Source organism: Ambystoma mexicanum, chromosome 12 (assembly GCF_040938575.1).
Source record: "Ambystoma mexicanum isolate Mex_15411 chromosome 12, UKY_AmexF1_1, whole genome shotgun sequence".
NCBI lineage: Eukaryota > Metazoa > Chordata > Amphibia > Caudata > Ambystomatidae > Ambystoma > Ambystoma mexicanum.
In genome coordinates this window covers 1,095,431,088-1,095,451,075 of record NC_090936.1, presented here as the reverse complement: position 1 = coordinate 1,095,451,075, position 19,988 = coordinate 1,095,431,088, and the positions used below count along the sequence as shown (strand labels likewise).

Sequence of the window (19,988 nt, the reverse complement as noted above, 5' to 3'; positions counted from 1 at the left end):
TCTCCTGCTAAGAGTGAGACTCTTTTCCTCCCACTCTTAGGCATGATTTGAGTGCCTTTGACTCTTTGTGTGCTTAGGGGCTATGGGGTTTTCTTTTTACTCCATAGGATCAGGGGTGGACTGGCCCATAGGGAACTCTGGAGATTTCCCGGTGGGCCTCTGCACCCTGGGCCTCTTTTCTGTGGTATTTCCAAATTGTCTCATAGGAAAAGCATTCGGCTTGCTGAAAAGGTGTCATACAGGGCCACTTTGAACTTTATTTCCAGGGCCTCTTTTCGTCCCCAGTCATTATTTCCAGGGCCTCTTTTAGTTCCCAGTCCAGCCCTACATAGGATATCATCTATTTTTTATGTGTGTGTTACACAGCACCCTCAGTGCAGTAACACAGGGGTGTCATATGACCCCCAAACATAGACTCCATAACCTGGGATTGACTACTGTCTCCCAGGGCCTGTAAAGTCACCATTGACTTTACTAGTCCTAAATTGTGAACAGAACCAGTACAAACCATCATATTGTGGAAGTACTGGAAGGGGTTAATTATATTGCCCCTGGGTCCGTTTTCAAGGGTGCACTTTCCAGTCCCCCCTTGTCGAGTTTCTGGCTGGTGGCAGTGGTTACCACGCGAAATATTCCACCGGCATATATTCTCTATGGGATTTTCCCATTGATTTTAAACGCACCACTTTTTGGTGCAATGTTAAAGATACCGCTGGTTTATTTATTTAATATTAAATCAACGGTTGGGTCTTTTTGCCAGAACTCTTTTCTAAAATGGCGTTCGTGTCCGTCTCTGTAACTCTGACCAAGGTCGAGCCCTTTGTTCCACTTTTTGGCGTGATTCTCCACAGACGCCCTCCAACTGGTGCCACTCTGTCTGGGTTCCACAGGATGTGTGGGTGGGGGAATTGGCACCCTGGACTGCGTTGCCTTAGCAACTCAAGTCGCGCTCTGTTCTGATTGGCCCAGTGGTGAGCCGCCCGGCTCACCACTTAGCATGTGTGAGTGACAGCTGGGCTGTTGAATGGGGGGTTTTCTGCATAAAAGCAGGGCCTTTGGGACTGGAACTTCAGAAGTCGCCACAGGACCTAAGAATCCGAAGTGGGAAGAAGCTGAGCCATCTGCAACGACGACACCACCGGTGGAGCCCTGCTGCAACGAACTCACCACTTTCCCAACGACAAGAGAAGATCTTCTGCTGGACGAGTCTTCTTCCTCTGAGTTGGTTCACCCCTTTCGCCTTCCAAAGACGTCTCTTGGTCGAATCGCCCGTGCCAAGCACCCCGGTAGCCGAATAGCCAAGCTTCACCACTTTGACCGCGAATAAAAGGAACGCACCTTTTACCAACGAACGCCGCGGCTGGTTTCATCCCTGTGCAGTGCATCGACTCCACGTTTCATCCTCGACGAGATCCTCTCTTCCCCTGGTCGAAACAACGAACTGCAACCACTGACAGGAACAACTGCCACCGCTGGAGCTTCCTCTCTCTTTAAGGTACTGTGTCCTGCCTGGCCTCCCTTTCTTCAGTTTGCCCAAGGTGACCCTTAAATCCTTGGCTTTCCAACTGGGTTTGCCCCAGACCTTCTAACTTTACCCTCTTGAATCGCCCCAACCTCTTTTGAACATTCTGCAAAGACTTAGTGTATTTTAAACCGTGTGATCCTGGACACATTTCGCTTTGCTCCATTTAAAGTGGGCCTGGGCTATGAACTTTGGCTCTACAGTGTATACAGTCTTTATTCCCTTGCTGAGAACTCCTAAAAGTGTTGGGACCTGTTCTATTTCTATGCTCTGCCTTTTTCTCTCCCTTTAACTTAACTATTGGAGTGCCATCTAGGTTACGCGCTCACATCTGTTTTAACAAATCGTGGTGTTTTAACTCTGACTTGTCTAATAGTTATCAAGGGAGGTGTGTATACTTTGCCCCATTGTGTTAACTTGCTTTTGATTTAGAGTGCTAGTATATTGCCTAAGGTGTGTTTTAAATAAATAAATATATCTTTGTTTATACAAAGCTCTGGTCAGTGTTTGTTTGCTCTACTGTGTTGTTAGCCCTATTGTGTATACTCTTCTTGAGAGAAGTCTGACTGCTCAGCCACAGCTACCAGGTAAATCTGGGTGGTCCAGACTGCTACCAATTGGGTTTACTGCTTACTCCTGTAGTCTTAATCTTTTTGCAGTGTTCCCCAAGGGAACTGCACAGGATTCTGCCCAACATATATTCATCTATTTCTTTCTAAATACAGTTACTGAATATGTGCACTAGAAGTAATGTAATAATTCTAACTAAAGCATTACTGATCCAATTCTTAAAAACATCTTCTAAACCTTCTAGTAGGGTAGGGGCCAGTTCTTTTTTATGTGTTGGTACTTAGGTCTCTTTGCTAGGCAAGAGAGGTGCAGGCCACTTCTATCAACTAACATAGCAGTATCCAGCATGTGCTAATCACTCAACTGTTAAGTAAGATTTTCATCAATGTGAATAATCTTCCTGACCTGTGTCAATACCAGAACTGTTTGCTTGGACTTGGTGATTATTTTTCCTTGTCCCTAGATGAATGGGAATCTTTTTCCACGCTCAACTAGTCTTTTACTCTTTTTATGTCTCTCCATAGTGTGCGTTTGGATGTATACTTCCCAATAACTTTTGGGCTTAGGCCGGATTGCCCCTTTGGGCTTCCCTTTGTAATTTCTCTTTAATGTACTTGGGCAAACTACTGTTCCCAAGGGCTAAAGTGAGATTTACATACTCTTTAAATTGTATATATTGAGCCAGCATACCATACCTTATGTGGAGTGCCGGGGAAATGCACTGTATCCCCTTTCTTACTTACCTCGTAACATTTATGTTACAATTGCAAGTTAACTTGAATGGCTGGTGGCAGTGAAACTACTTTTATGACATTTAGTCATTATTACTCGCAGGCTGTCTAATCAGCTGCGGTAATGCATAGGAGGGTAAACAGTATGCTAAAATGGTGAGCTCCTCTTTTTTTCAGCATTTCTCGGTTGGTTGCTGTTTCTTAGGTCTTCTGTCATTCTAGGCAGGGAAGACCTTGGAAGAAAGTTTTGTCTTCAGCAGGAATCCTTTGTATTCCCTGCCGAGGTTCCAGAGTGTCTGTGAAGACAAAAAGCGAGAGGTGTCCAAAAATTCTGCAGTCCTTTGTCTTTCACCTTGAAAGAAAATAACCAGTTCCTACTGGGGAGTGGCTGTCCTGACCCGACAGCCAGACCGTCCCCTTCAGTAAACTGCAGGGAGAGTTTGCAGAAGTTGAGCTGTAGTTCCTGATAAATACTCTGATTCTGGAAGCTGCTGACAAGTCGACTACTGGCACCAAATCTGAAGCTGAAGATGGAGAAAAGATGGCTGTAACCATTTCCGAGAGCCTGCTGTGTAACCAGAGCCTGAGGTTACCATTCCTTCCAAGCCATCCTGGGGTCCCGAATACGTCCCATACCCAGAAGCTGGTGAGACCGACTAGCCTCAAGAAGACCTGCATTTTGAGCAATCCCATGATGTTCCGCTGACCTTGCTGGGCTGCAACCGCCAATACCCTGGGACCTCAAGCCAGTGTGCGGTGCATGGTCTCCCAAAGTCCGATTTCATCCGAAACGTTGGTGGACTCCTCCTGGAACACCAGAGACACGATTCAAATCCCTGACATCACCTCACCAGAGTGCAGGAGTGAGAGAGTGAAGAAAATCCAACGGGTGATATTCGTTCTTCATCTGGCTCCTGTAAAAGGGCACCAAATCCACAGAGCCATGACAAACTGTGAGGAAACCTTTGATGGAAGCTTCCACCGGGGTGATAGGTCGCCTCTTCAGTTCTTCTCCATGGGTCAGGATTCACACTTCTGTTGTGGCATCCTCTCTCTCAGACACCCTCCATGGTGTTGGGTCGCGTTGTGATGGGTCACAAATGCGAGACGGATACTTAGGTAGAGTTTTTCTCACAAGTTGCCATTTTATTAAATGAAAAGGGTGAGATGAACGCCTATCTTTCTCTAGCCTACCAAGGATTTCCCTACCTAACAAGCGAAGGTTAAAGGAAATTTACCTTATGTCCAAAAGCATCTGTCCCTCACACTAATACATACAACACAAATCATACAGGAATTATTTAGCAATTTAAACCTCACAAAATAACATACAAATTCAAACTCAAATGTTATAAACGGGAATCATCATGACCAGGGTTGAATCACCTTCTCCTGCATCAATTCAGGATGTTTCAGACCGAAGTTCAGTTTCACGAAAGTTCTTTTCAGTAGCCAAGTTCCACTCCAGGCAGAATATACTGTTCCAATATGTCCTCCTCTTGGCAAAGCAACTTACTCAGTTCCAAAAGGATTTCTCACGTTTAAGACAATTGGTAAAGCGTTCACAACCTTCTTCTTGGCAAGCCATAGAGACTCTTTATACGTCAAGTCAAAAGTCAATGTAAACGTTCTTTGCTCTGAAAGCCAATCACTTTTTATCACATCACATTTCATCTTCATAAGCAACACTTTAGTCAGGATGGTTTATTCAGAACGTTATAGGATGAACAGTTAATCAAAACACAGTTGTGCAATTGTCACTTCCTTTCCACCACAAATATCTACCACATTTGCAGTACTTCAAATCATCAGCTTCCTGGTCCACTCGCCTGCCAGGACTAACCCCTACTTGTCCCTTTCCCGGTGTACTGGCCCACAGGAAAGAACTCCTACTACAACTTGTACTCTGTGTTGAGGCTTGTTCCAAACTTTCTATACTTAACTTCTTAATGGGGAAAGTGGAACCAGCAACAGCTTCTTGAGTAAGTCTTTTGACTTGCAACAGAATTGGCTTACAAATTGTTCCACAAGTATACTGCACAAAAGGACAATGATTTTCACATCAATATGTCTGACACAGACAATACAGTTCTCCCCCATTGGTCCTTTCTACAAGGAGGGCTTTTCTCCTGCCGTCTCTGTTCTCTTTCTTATTAGGGAGAATTCTAAGAAATGTGCTAATTCCATTCTACCTTAGCGACCCCAGCTCTTTTTGCTGGACTATAGGACTTTTAATCTCTAACCTGAAGAGAGTGAGACCCTGTTCCCACTATCTCATGTATTTTTCTGTGATTTGGACTCTGTTTCTCTTTTGACTTTGGAGACTGAAACTTCATAGGCATCACCTTTGCATTGTGACACAGCATCTTCACTGCAGTGGCACAGGGCAGTCTCTTAGATTTACCACATGTTTAAACACCTTCTCTTGGTGAAACTACTGTTTCCAAGAGCAGTGAAGTGAAATTGACTTTACTTACATTTTGTAACTTTTTATACCCAGCACACACTATCTTTTACCATAGGGTGCTGGCGGGGTTACTTGGTATCCCATTTGTCTAGTTTATTGTGTAACAATTTTATGTTACCCTTTCTACAATTAATGGCTGGTGGCAGTCGTTTACTTTTTACTACCATTGTGTGTTTTTTACCGTGTGCTGCAATTGCAGCTTTAGTAAGACACCCATGGGTGCCCATTTTGCCAAAATGGCCCCGGTCTTCTTTTTTCACCATTTCTTGTTGGAAAGGTCCTTCTGAGATTTGCTCTGCGTGCCAGACCATGTTTGGGTTCTTTGTTAGCTTTGTCTTTGGTGGGATTCACTAGTGAAGCCCGCCTCTGGCTCCAATGTGTCTGGCAGGGGCAGGAGGTGAGGGAGTTGCCCGAAACTCCCTGTGCTTAATCCCCTTGGTTACAGGAATGCACCCAAAGGTGATTGGACGGCTGGGTGTCCTTGGAGGACAGCCACCCTACTATGTGATTGACAGTTAGGCTGCGAATAAATGGGAGAAACCTGCATAAAAGGCAAGGCTTTTTTGCTTGGAAGGCAGAGTCGACCACTGGACGAAGTAATCCAAAGAATAACTTGGAAAAGATGCCTACTGCAACTCCTGGACCGTTGGTTTGCCCGGTGAAGCCTTGTTGCTGTGCTGAAGCTCCGGACTCGCCTCGACTAGAGAAGCCCTGCAACGGATGACTTCTCCCTTGGGTTGGTGGGACCAATCAACCCCAAAGTGAACTCATCTGGACATCCTCTCTGAGCTGGTTGTACTTCCATTGCTGCTGCTGGAACCGAAGTGCCACGGAGAGTGCTGGACCCCCAGATGCAAGGAAAGTCCAGAGTGGTATCCGAGAGACCGCAGTGGTGCTATATGCTATAGACGCGAGGAGCTGAAACCGCGAAGTGCCGCTGAATTGTAGGTTGCCCATTGCTGCCGCCGACCTTCAAATTGTAGTGCAGGAGTCCCCAGACGTCCTCTGCTTGTCCCCATGACTGAGGCCCAGGAACAACAGGATCTGCAGAGCTGTACAGGAACAGAAGACATCTGGTACCATTTCTTCTAACCAAAGGTACTGTAAAGTTAAGAGGACTTACCTTGTTGTGTAGCCTTACTTGTTCTCAGTTGAGACTTGTCTTGGTTAACCTTGCAGAGTTGCTTACATCTATGCCCCTCACAAGCCTCCCAGTTTGTGGCCCTTCAAATGATCTTATTTCTACAAATGTTTCTAAAAACATTGTGCAAGACTTTTGCTTACCTGAAAAGAAGATCTTCAGCTCCCCTAGACTTTGTTAGACCAACACTGGCTGACCTGGCTCCCTGAGAAACTCTTCTTACCTCTGACTATGTGTGTTTACCTTTCCCCCAGGAAAGGGTTAATTTACTTTGCATTGGAGGGTTCAAAAGGTACTTACCAGTTTTGTGAAGTATTTGTTAACTTTTGTTGTATTCTCATATCTAACCTTTGCACCTAAATCAGTATTGCTATAAATGTACCAGTGATAAATCAATGTCCACTGTGTCCTAACTATTTAAGTCACCTGAGGGTGTAGGAAGTGTGTGTGTGTGCCATCCCTAATAGGTATCATCTGATTTAGAGAAACAGAGTGTTTTGAAGTGTATTTTGAAGTGTTACACGTTTTGCTTCCTTCTGAAGAAGGTTTATATAACTGACTGTTAAATAAATTAATAATTGTTTAATCAAGAAACCTTGAATGTTACAGTTTATTTGAATAATTCTCATTGTGAATCTCTGTGTAACTCCACTACTGCTCACATTGACCACTCTTGAGATGAGCCTTGCTGCTCAGCCACACTACCAACCTGTCTAGTACGTACAGACTTATACCAAAGGTTGGGTTCCTATTGCCAGGAGGTCAAGGTTGCTGTAGTCTCCCAAAGGGTACTGAACACAATCTTGCCTAACATTTCTACACAACCTATTGGCTGCTGGCATGTAGTTTGCAACTTTATCCCATAGGGTATCCTGGCCTCGGACGGCTCCATTTTCACGGCCTTGATGTCACTCTCAGCTATCTTTGGCTTTGGCAATGCAGGTTAAAATGTCCCCCCTGCTGGATATCTCTCTCTTTAGGAAAGTTGTACCCCTATGTTTAAATATGGTCTCCTTTTGGCTTTGGCAAGGTGGGCTATACTATTATACTCAACCTGAGTTATATCAAGTTCTCTTAATAGTAGAGAATCTAAGAAAACACCTTCAACATGATTTTGAGTACGCTCCGAGGAATCTAGAAAGTTCTGCAGAGGGCATCAAGACTCAATATGATCTAAAAACAACCAAAAAAGAATCCCAAATAGGAGACAGGGTCTACTTGTACAATTTCCAAAGGAGCTAGACCAAAGAGCGCACATTTTTGCCCAATTGGCGCAGTCCTTTTGAGATAAAATTTCACCTGTCGCCTACAGAATCCCCATCCCCAAAGGCGAATTGACAGAAGAGAAGAACAAGTTACTTTCTTACCTGGTAACGTTCTTTCGATGGGATGGTCCGACGACGTATTCCATATCTATGACATGTAATCACCACAGCTATGCTGCTTCGGAAACTTTTTTCGGCGTCTGCGTCCTGCGTCGATGACGTCGATGCGCCGTCGTCGAGGACCTCCTCCGACGTCATCGGATGTGATAAGTAGGACGCACGACGCCCGTAGCCTCAGTTGTAGTTTTTTCCCCCAGAACGTGTGACATTAGTCAACTGCCAGTCAGACACAAAGCGTTGCGGAACGTAAGCTGCAATCGCAAAAGAAATTCTGCAGCGGGGAAGGCAGGGCGGGAGCGATATGGAATACGTCATTGGACCATCCCATCGAAAGAACGTTACCAGGTAAGAAAGTAACTTGTTCTTTGAGGGGATTGGGTCCTCCGACGTCTTCCATATCTATGACAGACTCCCAAAGCAGTACCAGAGCAAGGAGGAGGGAAAGAATTTAGAATCAAAATTTAGAATAGCCAATCAAATAGCAGAGCAAAGGACCGCCTTACCAAAGTCCAGATCCTGTCCTCGGATGGAATCGAGGGAATAGTGACGTACAAATGTATGTACTGAAGCCAAGGTGGCTGCATCACAGATGTTGTGAATAGGAACACTCCTCTGCAGGGCAGTAGATGCAGCCATACCTCTGGTAGAATGGGCCCGCAAGCCAGCCGGTGGGTCCTTGCCCGCCAAGCGGTAACACTCCGAGATGGCCAAAATAATCCAGCGAGACAAAGTCTGTTTCGTCACAGCTTGCCCCAAACGCTTTCCAGCGTAACCAATAAAGAGTCGATCGTCCACTCTGATCCGGGACATGCGTGAAACATAAAAGCTTAAAGCTCTCCTAGGATCAAGCCTATGGAGCCTCTCCTCTTCCTTACCAGGATGCAGAGGAGGATAGAATTCCGGAAGAACAACCTTCTGGGCCAAATGAAATTCCAGCACTACCTTCAGAAGAAAAGAAGGACGAACTCTAAGGACAACCCTGTCCTTGTGAAATACAGTGAAGGGTGGCTTAACTGAAAGTGCCTGTAACTCACTCTGCGAGCGGAAGTAACCGCAACTAAAAACACAGTTTTCAGAGTTAACAGCCTCAAAGGGCAAGAATGTAAAGGCTCAAATGGAGCACCCATAAGAAACTTAAGAACTAGGTTTAAATCCCAACGGGGCACCAGGAAAGGTGACGGAGGGAACACATTAGTGAGCCCTTTCAGAAACTGTGAAATTAAAGGGATTTTAAGACGAACGCTTAAAGATGGACAGCGCCGCCAGGTAACCTTTAATGGTACCCACTTGCAAGCCCCTGTGGGCCAAAGAAAGTAAAAAGGACAGAACCATGGGGATGTCGCATGCAAAAGGATCCACATTCTGAACTCTGCACCAGTCGCAGAACTTACGCCAATGGCAACGGTACAGAGACGTTGTTGCTGGCCTTCGGGCCGAAAGCAACACCTCCATCACGTCTTCAGGGAGGTCCCAATCCTTATACCTCAACCTTTCAGAAGCCAAGCGTGAAGGTTGAGGGATCTGACCTCTGGATGGAGAACCTGACCCCCCTCCCGTGAGAGCATATCGTCTCGGTAGGGAAGACGACGTGGAGGGCAGATGGACAAGTAGAGAAGGTCCGGGTACCACGTCCTCTGAGCCCACGCCGGGGCAATGAGGATCATCTGGGAACCGAACTTCCGTAACCTCCGCAGCACTTGCGGGATGACGGGGACTGGAGGAAACGCGTACAGCAGTGGGAATGACCACTCCACCATGAACGCGTCTCCTAAGGCTCCTTTTGGAGGAAATTCCCGCGAGCAAAACCTTTTGCACTTCCGGTTGACACTGGAGGCGAAGAGATCCACTTGAGGGCTCCCCCAAAGGGCGAAGATCTCCAGGAGAATCTCCTGAGCCAACTCCCACTCGTGAGAGATTGCGCTCTGCCTGCTCAGAGCGTCCGCCGTCACGTTTTCGTCTCCAGCCAGATGAACTGCCGAGATCGAAACTTCCTGCTGGATGGCCCAGAACTCGAGCTGCATCGCCTCCCTGCACAGAGGAAGTGACCCTGCCCCCCCCTTTTTGTTGAGGTAGTGCATGGCCACTGTGTTGTCCGTCAGGATCAGGACACTCTTTCCTCGCACAGTCGGCAGAAAAGCCTTCAGGGCTAGCCTGACGGCCCTCAGCTCCAACAGATTGATATGCAGTCTGGACTCCGATGGAGACCAACGACCGCTGACTGTCAGCCCGTTGGCATGAGCTCCCCATCCCGTGAGGGATGCATCCGTCACGATCGTCACCTCTGGCCATGGAAGCCAAAATGGAGCACCCTTCATCAAGTTGCCTTTGACGGCCCACCACAGAAGGTCCCGGGCGACCGAGGGCGGCACTTGAACCGGGTCCGACATCCTGCCGGAGGACTGCGACCATTGCGTCTTGAGTGCCCACTGCAAAGATCTCATCCGCAGGCGAGCCTCTGGCACCAGAAGAATGCAGGATGCCATGAGGCCGAGCAACCTCAAGAACTCGAACGCTGGGAGCGTCTGGGCATGCTGAAACTTGTGCACCATCTGCTGAATGTGAAGAGCCCTCACCTGGGGAGGAAAACACTGCCCCAGGGAAGTGTCGAGCACTGCTCCGATGTACTGGAGCCGCTGTGTTGGCGTCAAATGGGACTTCTTTAAATTGAGGGAGAAGCCCAGCCTGTGAAGGGAGTGGCAGGTGACGGACAGATGATCCAGGACTTGCTCGGGAGAGCTCCCCCTGACCAAACAATCGTCCAGGTAGGGGTAGACGTGAATCCCCCCCCTTGCCTGAGATGCGCTGCCACCACCACCATGAGCTTGGTGAAAACCCTCGGGGCGGAGGTCAATCCGAACGGCAGGACCCGAAACTGAAAGTGCGAGTCGCCAACCGTGAACCTCAGGTACTTCTTGTGCTTGGGATGGATCGGCACATGGAAGTAAGCATCCTTGAGGTCGAGTGACACCAACCAGTCCTGAAGCTGAAGGGCCTGGAGGACTTGAGAGAGAGTAACCATCTTGAACTTGTCCTTCCTGAGGAGTCTGTTCAAACCGCGCAAGTCCATCAAGTCCATGATGGGTCTCAATCCCCCGTCTTTCTTCGAAATCAAAAAATAAGGGGAATACCATCCCTTGTTCCTTTCTGCTAAAGGCACCAGTTCTATGGCGCCTTTCTCCAGCAGGGCTTGAATTTCCTGCGCAAGGAGCGGATCCGGACTCTGCAAAGAGAGGTTCCCCGGTGGATTGTCGCGAGGCCTGTGCCGAAAGGGAAGACAGTAGCCGTGGGTTATGATCTCCAGAACCCACACATCTGAAGTAATGGCTTGCCACTCTACAAGATGCTGCGCCAGCCTTCCCCCAACCGGCGAACCATGGGACATGGCCTCATGACTGAGAGGGAGCGGCTGCGGCGTTCCCTGAGGGCAAAAAGGCAACTGCCCGAGCGGCCTTGGCACCACGGGCACCCTGTCGTCCACCTCTGGTACCCCTGCGTTGGCCTCTTTGACTGCCAGCTCCTCTCGCTTTACTGAAGGACGAGTATAGCAAAAGGAACCACCCCTCCACTGCTGTCCCCTAGGACGAAAAGGCAGAGGTTGGCGAACTGCAGCGCCCAACGACTTCGCTGCAGTTCGTCTGCAACCTCTCAAGGCTCTCCTCAGCCTTGCTGCCAAAAAGGTGTTCACCGTCAAAGGGCATGTTGAGGAGCCGGGACTGCACATCAGGAGCAAACCCCGACTTCCGCAACCACGCAAACCTGCGTATCACGGTGCTCGCCGCCATGGACCTACTGACGTATTCAGCTAAGTCTAAACCCGACTGAACGGACTCACACATGGCATCCTTTACCATCCTGGACCATAGCAAGGAAACCATCCCGTTCGTCCCCTTCGGGAATATGTTCAGCCGCTAACGCAACACAGTTCCACAGAGTGTGTGTGAAACGAGACAAGGCACAAATGGAGTTGGCCGCCTGAAGCGCCATACCACCAGAAGAAAACACTTTCTTCGCCCAGCCATCAAACCGTTTGTCCTCCCTATCAGGAGGGATGGTAGGGTACGACGCCTGGTTTGCCGGGGCCTTGGCCGCCTGCACCACCAAACTCTCCGGAGTGGGGTGCCTGGTCAAGTAGCAGGGGTCGCTACTGGCTGGACGGTATTTTTGCGACAAGGATCTGCCCACCGCCGGGAGACTCTCTGGAGCAGTCCAAGCCGCCGCCGCCCTTCTCTGTAAAGCCATATGGAACGGCAGTACCGGGTCAGTTGGGGGACTAACATCAAGGATGTCCGTTAGATCATCCTGCACAAACTCCCCTGGGGGAGCAGACCATCCCAAGTACTCAGAAACCCTAGCCATAAGGCGCCGTTACGAGGAATCGGCATGGGAGCCAGGCTCAGGCCTACAAAACTCCACCTCCGGAGAGGTGTCCAGTCCACTGGCATCATGCAGTGACTGCTTCAAATCGTCAAAATGACTATGGCCCGAGACAATTTAATCTGGAACCTGACTAGGAACCAGGCCATCAGAATCCTCATCCGCCTCTGAAATATATTCCAGGTGGCGAAAAGAAGGCACCCGAGAGTGCTTGCTCTTAACCAGAGCCTTCCTAGGGGGTTCCCCCGTGCCACTGGGTACCTCCGACACGAAAGGCGTTGATGGCGTCGAGCGAATCGGCGCCGGCGTCGAGAGAACATGCATCGGCGCCGAGAGGATCGGCATCGACGTCGAGGAAATCGGCGTCCACGTCAGATGCAGCGCCGCCAGAAGGCCTGTCGACGCCCTCGACGCCTCAGACCTCGATGTCTTCCTCGAAGACCTCACAGGTGCACAAGGTCTCGAACGCGTCGAGGACCGGGACCTGGAACGGGTACGTCGAGAACTAGTCTCCTTGTCCGAACGGGACCTCTCCCGTGACTTGTGCTGACCACTCTTGCGAGCGGTGTCTCTCGACCTCTCACGACCGACCCCACTCGGGGGCGCGGACGACTTAGTACCCTGCGACTCAAGAATCGCCAGCATTTTCTTCCCGAAGGAAGCCCATTCCTCCGGCGTCGCACGGCTGGTGGGGTAAGCGACGTGCCGGGCAGAGTCCTCCGAAGAGGACCTGGAAGACGACCGGTGTCGGCGCTTCCGAGAATGCCTCGAAGAGGCTGAGGAGTGGCGAGACCGACTCCTAGAAGGAGACCCACAAGACTTCCGACGATGACGCGGAGAGTCACCCCTCGAATCATCCGTCGAAAGCCCCGCAGACCTCGACTTCCGGGGCTTGGACACCCGACCTACCGACAACAACTTCATACGTTCGCGTAAAGCTTTGGACGTGAGCGACTGGCAGTCTATACAGTCATCCGTGTCATGGGCCTCCCCGAGGCACCAGAGGCAGGCGTCGTGCGAGTCTGTCACCGACATCTTGGACCCACACTCCCCGCACCTCTTGAATCCCGGACGCGGGGGTCGAAGACGAAGTAGAAGACATCTTCACACAAAGGATTTTCACAAAACGAACAGGTTCGAAGAACCGAGAAGAACAGAACTCCAAAGAGTCGAGGCGTTAACTGAGATACACGAAGCAACACGTTGGCGGAAAAAACGGAACTGAGACTACGGGCGTCGTGCGTCCTACTTATCACATCGGATGACGTCGGAGGAGGTCCTCGACGACGGCGCATTGACGTCATCGACGCAGGACGCAGAAAAAAGTTTCCGAAGCAGCACAGCTGTGGTGATTACATGTCATAGATATTTAATACGTCGGAGGACCCAATCCCCTCGAAATGGGTCCATATTAATCAGCTGAAGAGTTGTCACCCTAGGCACACTTTGCAACAAATTGAGGAGCTCAGAGAGAATCAAATAGAGGAGACATCTGAAACATGAGAATAAGAAAAAGAAGAACGAGAAGGAAGAACGAGAAGGGAACAGATCGAGTTTTCGGTATATTTATGTAACAGGGAGTATTTTTCTTTATTATTCAAGTCCTCATTGAATGCCTGCGTATCCCACTGCTATCAACCCGATTGGAGGGCAGTTAGTGGGAAATGGTAGTAACCGGTTTGTGTTCTCTTTCATAGATTTGTACTGGTTGCACCTTCACTACCAAGGAGGACCTCCTCGGGACCTGGAAAGTAGAAACCCAAGGAAGTCCAGGGTTGTCGCTCAACACCATAAAGGAAGATCCAAGAGAAAGCTGGGGATGTCGTTTCAAGTTCCAACCAGAGACAGCGAGAGGAGCGTGACGCACCGTTCTCTGATGGAAGGACCCATACCGGACTGATCCTGCTTTGTCCCATGGAGAAATCCCACTTGCCCGATTCTCCCTCGGCTTGGAATCGCAGAAGGAGTTGGGGGGTATGTGGGATATATTGACCCACTCAACAGTATTTCCCCACATCACTAAGCTGCATGTGCGCACAAAAAGAAAAATGGCTGCGCTGGCTCCTGTGAGCGCTATGGCCTCAAAACTGCGTTTTTGCAGCAGCAAAAAGATGGCTGCACCTTCTTGCCAAGCACACGAGGGCAGGAATGAACAAGGGGACACACTAAGGGAGCGTTCCAGTGTGTTATCTGTACAAAAGAAATGGAGTGAAAAGGCAGCACTGCTTTGCTGAAAGCCCAAGATCTCCATTATAAAGGAAACTTTTCACCTTTAAAATAACGCTGCTGACGCCATTTCCATCTGCTCTCCCTTAAATCACTGATTAATAAGGCCCTGCCATGCCCAGTATCTCATTGTGCCTCAGAAAAACCAGGCATGATTTCTGAATGACAGGCCCCGTCAAACCAACTCAGAGAAATCAACAAGGAGCTCCACTTTTACTCGCATGGGAAAATGCATTCATTTCTTTACAAATGTATCAAAGCTCAGTAGTTCAAAAAAGACTCCAGCTATCTGAGCCATGTCAGTTTCAATGCATCTGTGCTTCAAATAAACGACTGCCTAGAAGAAAATAACTATGGCTGTGAGGCAATATTGGGAAGTCAGATGGCAAAATCGAATTTGAAAGGAAATGCTAGCAGTTTTCAACACATGTGGAAAAATGGGCTATTGCAAAACTAAAGGAGAAAAATGCCAATTTAAAATGTAAACTCTTGAATGAAAGCCTGCTTATTTAGCAATGTGAAGGGGTTTTGTTGCTGGTTAAAATACATACATGGGCTATTTTATTCCACAAGTTTGTTTTAATTCAGGGCCAAATATCAGAAAATAAAGGTTTTAAACCGCCTTGGCTGGATTTGCAAGCTGTCAAAAATAGGTTATTCCGGTTGGCAGCATTAAAGCTTCCCCCTAGGAAGGGAGCCACACCATAAACTTCCAGGACACGAAAGTGATAATTGCTAGGTTGGAAAATTGTGACTAACCAGGACAAAGAAACTTCACATACTAATCAGACTTCAGTCTGGGCACGGGTATCTTTCAATAGAAATTCTGGGACATCAAAGTGTGAAGTGGATAAGGGGCAATACACCTTCAATCAAGCTGAAGCCCCCACCTTGCTCTGAAGGAAATGACAGTTGGTGGCAGCTGAAAAAGAAAAAAAAATGGTCCAGTGCAAGACAAAGGACTGCCATTTGCTTCCAAAGACCATGTTATAAATAAACTTTAAATACTTGTCATCTCTGCAGCAAGAAGTAGCAAAAATGTAAAAAGTTCATAGTTTAAATATGATTTTATGGGCTTTCATTGAAGACACTTCGGGGACAGAAATGGTAAAGTATTGTGGATTACAAGAAAAGCATCCATGTTGCAAATGCAAAGTTTTGTACATACATCCCTTATGATCATCCACCCCCATGTATAAAGTTATGGAATTTCGGGCCGAATATTTCACACTGAAAATGACAAAAAAAGTATAAAAGGACAAAACAATGTCTTACAGATTGCAGGATTGGACGGCTGTGCTCTATAGAAAATAAAACGGTACAAATGTGTAAATTCGGGTATGAGAGATTTTTGGCAAAAAGGTGTGTGGAAGTCTTTTTACATCATAAAATGCAACCTCCCGAACTGAGTCACATCCCAGCAGAGGCAACCAACATTGATTGTCCAATCCAGTTGTTTAGAGGCGGGCTTACCTAAGCCGGCCCAGCCATATAGTCTATGATGTCACCATGCTCTATATAAAGAGTTCCTGACAAGACTCCAGAGACACACACTCTTCCTGAAGTTCCTGCACTGCGTTCCTGTTCCATTCATCATCCAGATTCCAGACCCCCAACTACAAGTCCAAAGCATTGCTGACCCTACTCCAGGGCCCACTGCAAAACCCAAGCAGTGCTGCTCCTATTCCCAAGCAAGGCCTCAATTCTGAAAACCCACTAATCTCCCATGAAAAAGGGGAGAGATGTGGTACCTTTGGCATCCTGAAGCAGCCTAGATTGCTGTCCACTAACTGCATGCCCGCTGCAATCCTGCCATCCAGCTGACCTTTAGTATCCAGTGACCAAAATTGCCAGTCCAGAAGTGCCATCCAGTGACCAGAATGGCCCAGCTGTTTGCCAGGCGCGCTGCCGTGCAGTGACCAGAACCGTTGACAGTCCAAAAATCCCAAAACTAAAAGTGGACAGAGTATAAATCGCCAACCCATAGTATACCTCGTCTTGCCTTTGTCCTTACCCCAATCTCTTAGCCATCCTATCATTATAACTTGTAAAACTGTTAGAATTATCTGTGCAACCCTGCCCTGGATTTCTAGTGCTAGCGCCATCTCTCTTCTAAATTTTGTCTTGTGTAATCCTATGCCATTAGTCATATTTTGAGTGATCCGACTGGTTTCCACCAGGGTTGGGCGCTGGGGTGATAGGGTTGAACTTGCAAATCAACCTTGGATCTTACTGTGTCCATCTTTGGTAGTCTAGCCTGAATACTCTAGTTTAAAGTAAAACTGTTCTCGTCACAACTGATTTCTTTTCCTATTTCACAGCTTTATTTTACTCAAAGCGCACCTTTTTATATCTTGTATAACTCCTACAATTTACCAGCTAGAGACTTACTTTAACCTCCATATTGTTCCTGTGATATACCTTTATCCCTGCACTCCAAATCAGTGTATTTCACCCGTTTTTATTAAAAACCGTTTGGGTAATTTAAAACGGGAATTAAGAAAATGCAACTTTTACACGTGTCATTTAGCTGCAATTGGTTTTAAACTTTCCACTCGTTTTCGAACTGTATGCTTTTGGTAATCCATTCTTTGTGATTGTTAGTGTCTTTGCATTGTTGCTTTAGTTTATTATTTGTATAGAGTAGTTTATTATTTGTATAGGGCCGCCTGGCCCTTGGGCATCCAGGCGCTTGGCCAGTTACATAGTAGCCAACATATCAAAAACAGGTCAATCAAAATTGTTACAGATAATAATGATATTGTAGACATTTACAAATAGTATATACATTGCAGCAAATTTACAAAGGTTTGTGGTTGGGCAGGTTTGTAAGGCAGTATATACAATTGTGTGTAAATGGGTAGGCATTTTAGTTAGTTTTGGCCAAAAGCCATGTTTTGGCACTATGTCTATAAAAAATGCTTTAGTGAGGAATTGTATTTGCTTCAAGGTTTTTAACATACATTCATTATTTATTTGTCCATTTCCGAGTGTCATTTCATAACATTGCAAGGGGTTTAAAATCTGTTTTTCTCTCTTATTTGGGGAGGGAAGATCAGATTTGGGTTCGGTTTCCTGTTTCTTATTACTGATTACCTGCTGCTTCTGTTTATCCACTCAGAATTGATTATTTGTGGGTTGAGGGAACATTGCAGGTGGAAATCCTAACTTGGGTGACCTCCACTCTTGACTATTGATGCAGGAGCCCATCCAGCATTCCCCCTTTCGTCACCACAACCAAGGACTAGGATACTGGGTTTGCAGCCCAGAAGGCGTTAAGCTGCATTAGTTTCTTCACTCTCAAGGTACTGTGGGTCTCGGGGTAAGTTACCTTGAGCCATTTGTGTCACTACTTTGTTTTTGGAGTACTATTTTCGCTGTGTGGGTGTTCACCCAACTTCAGTTACCCAGGTCTAACAGCTTGTGCCCCCACAGGTAGGCTTCTCCAAAGCTCCTGTGGCTTTTGAAAGAACACCGAGCTTGCTATACATACCCGTAATAAGAAGATTTGCATCAGAACTGTCCTACCGGCTTTGGCATTGCTTGTTTCCCTCTAAAACCAGAACTGAAGAACTCCTTTCTAGTTAGGGAAAAGACTGCCTCAACCATTCAAAGAATAGTCACAGAGTTGCTTAACTGTTAATGTTGCCTCTTTACATTCTGAATTTACGTTTAACTGAAGAATGCATAGTTGATAAAAAATAAGTTCTTTTTGACTAACCTGACTGAAGTCACTCCGTGTGTGGATAGAAAAGTACATGATCATTTACTCACCGGCTTTATTTCACCTTATGATTCTAATGTGCGTTTGATGTTATTAGTGGAAACAATATCTCTTTGGTTATTACTTGTCTTGTGTATTCATAAAATAAAAATATCATTTTGATATAACTAAGTGTGTAAATGTTCTTTGTATGTTCTGATTTCTGTTTACTGATTTATAGCTCACATTCCTCCTAAAATAGGCCTGGCTGCTCTGCCACTCTACCAACCTCTGGTAGTGCAGGCCTATATTAGAAGTTGGGGCCCTAAAACCAATGGATAAGTCGTACAGAGTTCCATTCCAATTGGACATTAGAAAAACATACCTAACGGACTGACATTAACGATTTATTCCATTGGTTTTCTTTGTCACAATTCCAAAGAGGTATTTTCCTCAGGTGAAGTTTCACCGTAGCAAATATACAGTGATGTGTCCTGTGTTCTTTCAGCAAGTTTTATTACCTTTGGCTGCGGAGGTATTTGAGCAGGGAGTTCCTCCTCGGAACGGGAGTGCTTGTCACCAGTGGGGAAGTCTCTCCTGGTGAGGTCCCGCTTTCCTGTACCCCTACAGAGAGTATTGTGTAGCGGGCTCACCTCCCTACCCTCACAAGGAAAGGCTCTGCCCTGGGGAGAAGTGACTGAATCCCACAATTCGTCCCATCCCTCACTAACAAATTATAACTTACCTGCAAAGACTCATTCTGGTGAGAAGCATACCTGCCTAAATGGAATTGTGTATTATATTTTTTGCACTCATCGAGGGCCCCTGATCCCACTCGCATTCTCCTGAGAATAACCTTGACTGGTTTCCACATTCTCCCCGATTGTGTTTTGGCTAACCTCTCACAGTTCCCTGTTCACTACAACCAAGATGGCCTCCAAAAATGTGTCAATCGGCCACATTCTAGAAATAGTTGCCACCAGCCAGCAAGTTTCACAAGGAGTCAAGCATAGTAGCCTGCTCAGAGAAAAAGACTAATATACATTTGAAGTACCCTGACCAAGGAGTCTTGCGGACTTGGGGACTTCCAGAGACACAATAAAAAATGTAACTCGCTAGTGAAGTACTGGATGCCATCTCTGAGAAACCTGACTGTTCTCCCACCTACTCCCCTGGGATCTTCCATTCAAGTGGCTAGGGAAGGGCTATCGCTTTTGGATCCCGACCCTGGGTGTGGACAAGCGAGGGAGTATCACCTGAGTGGAGGGTCACGAGTGATTGGGAGGACAATACCCAAGGGCGAGACATGGTATTCCCACTCTCCCCATTTTCCATCAGAAACCCCTTCCTCAGCCTTCATGAGATATTTTCAATCCCATTCCATCTCCCCTCCTGATTTGACAAATACTGGGAAGAAGAAGAGCAACCAAGAGTAGTGAGGATTACCTGCACAAAACACTTTAGAAAACAAAAGGAAGACTGCCACCTACTACCATTAGGTGTCCCATTAATAGTCAGGCAGGATCAGGCATTTAACACAGACTACTCACACCTGACTTCACTTGACTCCTGTTTTAAGTATAAAAAGGTGTGGTTTTACATAATCCAGTGAGCGAGCTGTGAATCCTGATCTGAGCCAAGGAGCAGGGAGTGGCTGGGAGAGATGCCTGGAAGATCCAAACATGAGCAGCGTGCCAAGACGCTAGCCTGGTGTTTGTGAGGGGCTGAAGCGTGGCTAGGAAGCCGTGTTTCCAGGGAGACGGAGTGAAGCAGCCTGTGTCCGGCTGGCAGTGTTTGGAAAAGTGCTTGTTTCCCTTGGGATGTGTGCTGGTCCTAAGGAGGTCTGAAGGGCAGGTGGTGAGACCCTGA

The 19,988-nt window shown here is 47.2% G+C and overlaps 1 protein-coding gene across 7 annotated transcripts in view; it reads right to left on the bottom strand.

Moving 5' to 3' along the window:
* The window catches only part of TASOR2 (transcription activation suppressor family member 2), a 1,665,218-nt gene that overhangs the window by 539,592 nt on the left and 1,105,638 nt on the right, over positions 1-19,988 (bottom strand). The gene's annotated exons all lie outside the window — the stretch shown is intronic.